Consider the following 6000-nt stretch of genomic DNA (forward strand, 5'->3'; position numbering starts at 1 on the left):
GGAAAACCACGCAATGCTGTTAGCTCTACTGGTAGACCAGTAGATGTAATTGTAATCAGATTGTTGGGATAGACAAACACATTTCAGGAAAGGCTGACTAAGAGTCTAAGCTAACTAGTTAACGCCAATCATGTGTCACACCCACTGGTCGGATGGAAAATGTGAAGTTCCTTTGCCTTTTGTTCTCCCAGGCTGTCTGTAGTGGTATTAAACTATAGTTTCTCTTCTTGCCTTGGACAATCCGTGGTTTATCAGGAGCTAAGGTAATAAACATTGGCAATTGTAGAGACCACAACATGCGTCAGCCGATCTGATCAGTACTATTCTGTGCACAGTAGAGAACATGTAACACTAGTCTTGGCAGCTTTTCATGATTACATTGTGCCAGGTCAGGTCACACGATACACTCATATGAACACAACACTGGAATCGTGTGTGCTGTGCATTTTCCCTTCGGTGGAACGCACTGAAATGTATTACAACTAGTACTGATACAGCTCAATTTTATATTCATCCACTTGAAGGAAACTGCCACTTTTTATAATTGAAGTTGTCATGAAGTTCCCCGATTTCTTTACTGCCTCACCGAACTCTTTAGGCTGTTGCTATAGTGACTATGACGGAACCATGCTATACGTTTTACATTTAATTCCAGCATGTATTAATCAGAAGTTGTAAACAACTTATCAAAGCAGCCAATGAGATCCGACCTTTTGCATTGCCTTAGTTCGCTCGTGTCTAAAAGTGTAGACGTGATCCCTGGTTTTTATGTCTGAAACTGTGTTTCGTGTCACTGTTTCTGGATTGACAAGAATAAGTTGGTCGTGCTCCATGGTAGTAAACGGATGAGAAATATTTGCTTTGAATGTGATGTCTTATGAAAGAATGTCATGTTCTTCATTTAGATGACGTCTGATACCGAACTCCCTTGTATAGCCAAGTTGAATCAAGCTTACCTGGTCATGGGTGTTGTGTAGATGGTTTTGGGATGGTGAATGTTGGTGGATGCGGGGGTGGGGGTGGGGGTGGGGGTGGTTGGGTTTTGGTTTCAAAGTGTGGTTTCATGATCTGAGCGACTTTTACATCAGCCGTAATTCCTATCATCGCAAACCCTTTGTTGTGTTCGTTCTCTTGCTTACTTGGTCCATGGCCATGTTGTTTACAGTACAGCAAATTGACCATTTTCAAATTCCTCATGAACTATTGGAACCTGTTGTTGCAGCTACATCATATATTTAATATGCATAGTTTGTATGGCCTATTGAAATCATCTACGACACTATCTGTCCATGGCCGTGAATAGAGAGCTTCATGGATAGAATGACCAAACTGCATGGCATACAGTAAACGTTTTTGAATATCAGGTGAATTGAACTCATTGATTAGAACATTTAATACAGTGATCCCTGTTTTAAAAACCTCCTGCAAATAAAGACATTCATTACCATAAACCATTGCCTTGTTGCACTACAATCAATTTAACGTAAACGAAGCTTCGAAATACGACTCCCTGTCTAATAGGTTCTTGTACATGTGGCAACCGAGTAGGTGGTATAGATAACTTTATCAACGTGCCTATATCCAAAACAAGTTCACGCATGTAGGTGTTATAAAAGTAGGAGTCACTGCACCATATTATAGTGTCAATGAGTAATTAGAAGTCCTTAGTAATAGAGTTCCAATCAAGTTATAGGGACGCTTGTCTGATACTAGTATCGTGACCTATGGTACTAATATATATCCTGGCACGCGTCTCTGCCACCACCACCCCTCCCCTCTCTCTCTCTATCTCTCTCTCTCTCTGGCACAAGATTTTGCTTACACGTTATTAAGTTTACTACGCATTCTTAAAGACTGATAGACAGACAGATGACTGGACAGACACATTAACATAAAGAATGCTTCAACATCCCACTCAGGGGTTTTGTTGGGGTTTTTTGGGGATTTTTTGCTGCCAGGACAAATTAGCATTAAAAAAGACATGGTTCTCATTCCTAGGCCAGATCTTTTGAACAGCCAAGATGTTAATATGTGATTTTCCATATATTTTATTTTCTGATAAATGAATGAATGATTGAAGGAATGAATGAATGTTTAACGACACCCCAGCACGAACGATACATCGGCTATTGGGTGTCAAACTAAGGTAAATAAAAAAACCCCTAAAAAACTAAATATCTGATAAAGGTCATGTTTAATTTTGACAGGCAAAAAGTGAAGTTAGGGTATTTTAGTCAATTCTGTGGAATTTCTTGGGTGAGAAAACATGCGATTAGCCACTTAAATCAAGCATTTATGTGTTCAGGGAGCCAAAATATTGGGAATTTGTTGTTTTGATGGCGGACATTTTGGAAACCAGGATGGCAGCCGCAACTGTGGTCGGATCGCATGTGTCCTGCTTTTATATCAAAGAGTATTACAAATTGTTCCAGTATATAAAACATCACGCTTTTTCACATTTTGAACAATTTTTACCTAATTTACAAGACTATCAAGCTCACCTAGTAATTTCCCAGTATCACATTTCCCAGAATAATACGTGTAACAGACGCAGACGATAACACGAGACCCAGATTCTGCTCTGAACTAAAAGCAGACATAATCGTCGATAAAATAATAATGTCATGATAATGGACTGGTCAGAGTGTGAAGTATTAATTTGAACAATCCATATCTGCGCGGCAACAGAAGAATGCAATAATCAGTTTGCTATCAGCAGTCCAGTCCAGTATATGTACTTTAGAGTTAAAACAATATGGACATCATATATTCAGAAACGTCCGTACCGACTAACGCGACGGAGGTCGCCGAATATCTCCGAGAGTTTGGTCCTGGATTTCGAGTTCTACTAGCAGTCTTGATTTTTCAGTCCGTCGTAACTTGCGTTGGAAATGCTCTGACAATCATTGTGGTCTGCAAAGACTCGGCTTTGAGAACTATGGTAAATAAGCACATAGCGTCACTGGCATCTGCTGATTTCATTGCCGGAGTCGCCGGTTCCTTTGCTATTGCGTGGTTAATAAATGAAGACGTGGATACATTCTTGAGTACTAACGAATTCTGCTGTTTACTTTGGTACATCTTGTTTTTCGTCAGTTTTGCAGCATCGCTTTTCAGCATGTCTCTCATAGCCATGGACCGCTGGATTTTTATAACCTATCCTTTGAGATATTACATCTGGATAACACCTCATAAGACGACGTTTCTGATTGGTTCTGCGTGGACAGCTGCCATGTTGTTTGGATTATTACCTGCAGCTATTAATACTTTTGACACTGTGGGTGAATGTACTACTTATTCGATGGTAACACAGGAATATTTGACGTACGGTGTTGGCACAATACTTTTTGGTAGTTGTTCTATCTCTTTTGCATTTTATTTTAAGATATTTCTCATCGCTAGGAATCATAACCGCTTTGTTCAAGAACAATGTTTAAGACAACGTCACACGCCTAACTCGTATCGGCAGATTAAGATTCTGTTTTTCATCTGTTTCATAACCTTTTGTTGCTAGATTCCCTTCTACGTTGAAAACTTGCCACTTGTGCCACCACTTTCTTATCAGGCTTCGAATTTTATCATTTCGTTATCCCTATTTAATTCTTGTGTCAATTTTTTCCTATATTCTGCAAAAAATGCCACATTTCGCAAATCGTTTGTCGAATTATTTCCGCGCATTGTGAACAGAACATAAAATTTAAATTTTCTCTGTATTTTTGTGTGTGTATACGATGTAGTTATACAATTAGCCATTATGATCAAATTCGAAAATATGTTCTTTGGTAGGGTTTTTCCTTTGGTATCATATTTGATACCAGCACAGTTTAGGTACCGCCACTGTTTAGGTCTGAATTAAATTCTTAATCATAGACCTAATTAAACATTTGTTTTAAAGAACCATTTTATTTCACCACACCTTTGTGACTAATAAGCGTTTAGTTTGACACAGTCTGTTCCTAACGAATAGCGTTAAGGAATGCTTTATATGCACTTTCCAACAGACAGGACGACACATACCACAACCTTTGGGTCGTTAATGGACTGATGGAGACAGACTGACAATATCTCTTTATCCCTCCCGCTATCTTTCTCTCTCTTTATGTGTATCTCTCTCTCTCTCTCTCTCTCTCTCTCTCTCTCTCTCTCTCTCTCTCTCTCTCTCTCTCTCTCTCTCTCTCTCTCCCCCTATATCTGCCTCTTTCTTTCTGTTTCTCTTTTTATGTCTCTCTGTCTTCCTCCCTCCCTATCTCTGGCACTCTCTCCAACGGGTGTGTAAAAATGTGTTTAGGCAACTGGTTTACGAGAAGGTATTCATATGATTATGCCATATTGTCTTATACTAAATATTCCGGCGTGCGTTAGCAAATTGTGTTAAAAGCCAATGAGTTACATTGCGCTCTCTCTCTCTCTCTCTCTCTCTCTCTCTCTCTCTCTCTCTCTCTCTCTCTCTCTCTCTCTCTCTCTCTCTCTCTCTCTCTCTCTCTCACATGTTCTACGTCATAATCTCAGGCTCATGTGACCGCTCAGCTACTTCTGGAAACAAACATACGGAGCACGCGACGAAGCACAGGTCCTCGGTTATTATCGAATAATACAAATAAACTACCGAACTAATGCATGTTTGTCAATGTCATCATATCTTGACAATGACAAATATGCTTTTGTTCCGTAAAATTTTGATTAATTGGTTACTTTCGCGTGTTTTATTCATAAATGTAGAATTAGGGGGGGGGGGGGGGAGGACGAAGGTATGGCGATGAAACGGATCTTAACCAAGCTAGTACTCTGGGGCGGGGAGAGGGGGTGCGAGGGAGAGGTCGTAATCCATTGCCAGTGAAAGATGAAAGATGAAAAAAGTTAAAGCAACACCAGTATTTCTCTAAAAAGATTGCTGACAACTAGAAAGTAGACTACGACAGAGAAAAAATCTTGACCTTGCTACCAGTTGGCCCGTGTAGGCTACTTCCGTCCTTGGTAGTTTCGCCTTAAAAGTCGGGTCATTTCGCCTCAGAAGTATTTAATATAAAGAAATAAAGAAAATGTAAGTATGCTGGAATATTAACAATTTATCACGTTTTCATACCGTTCTGACCATCCCAGGCCAGACACTACTGTCGAAAATACACGTAAAAGACAGAAATAATTAATTCGATTTGTATGAGTTTATACTTAATTTATATATGCAATTAAGGTTCAGTTATGAATAGCCGAAATATGAATAAATTATGTTATCCAGATTTGTTGTAATCATGTTTCCATGCACTGTATATGTTGTGTATTTATTGTAATACTGATATATAGAGGATACTCAGGGACGTAGGCTGGGGGGGGGGGGGGGGGGGGGGCCTCGGGGGTTTCGAACGAACCCACCCGCTGAAGCAAATGGTCCGCTTTCAGAACTAAAACATACAGGTTTATACATATGGAGTTTCTGGTGGTGCAAAAACAAAATAGAAAAAGCACGAGAATGTATTCTTTTTATCATCCATTATCATTCTTATCATTTGCGACAATCGTAAACAATATCAGTAATGTGGGTTAAATATAACTATATTTGGCATCTGTAGACTCCTCGTGTCAGAACGACAGTGGTGTGACATCACTAACGATAAGTTTAGTGCTAAAACATACACAGTGACGTAACAAAAAGAAGCGATATCTCCTAGGAGAATATCGCAGGAGATATCGCAAATTATAGTACCAGCGATATCCTACAAAAGCCTTTAATGGATGATAAAACACATTAGACAATGTACTGCTAGAGAATTACTCTTCAGATCATTTATCTAGGTCACACGGAAGGTAAAACAAATCGAGGGTAGACTTTTTGAAAGGTGTCAGTAACGTATAGAAAAGACACCTTGCTACTAATGGAAAAATGTAGCGGGTTTCCTTTCTGAAACTATGTGTCAAAATTACCAAATGTTTGACATCCAATAGCCGATGATTAATAAATCAATGTGCTCTAGTGGTGTCGTTAAACAAAACAAACTTCTTCTA

Source organism: Gigantopelta aegis, chromosome 8, assembly GCF_016097555.1.
Source record: "Gigantopelta aegis isolate Gae_Host chromosome 8, Gae_host_genome, whole genome shotgun sequence".
NCBI classification, from domain to species: Eukaryota; Metazoa; Mollusca; class Gastropoda; order Neomphalida; family Peltospiridae; genus Gigantopelta; species Gigantopelta aegis.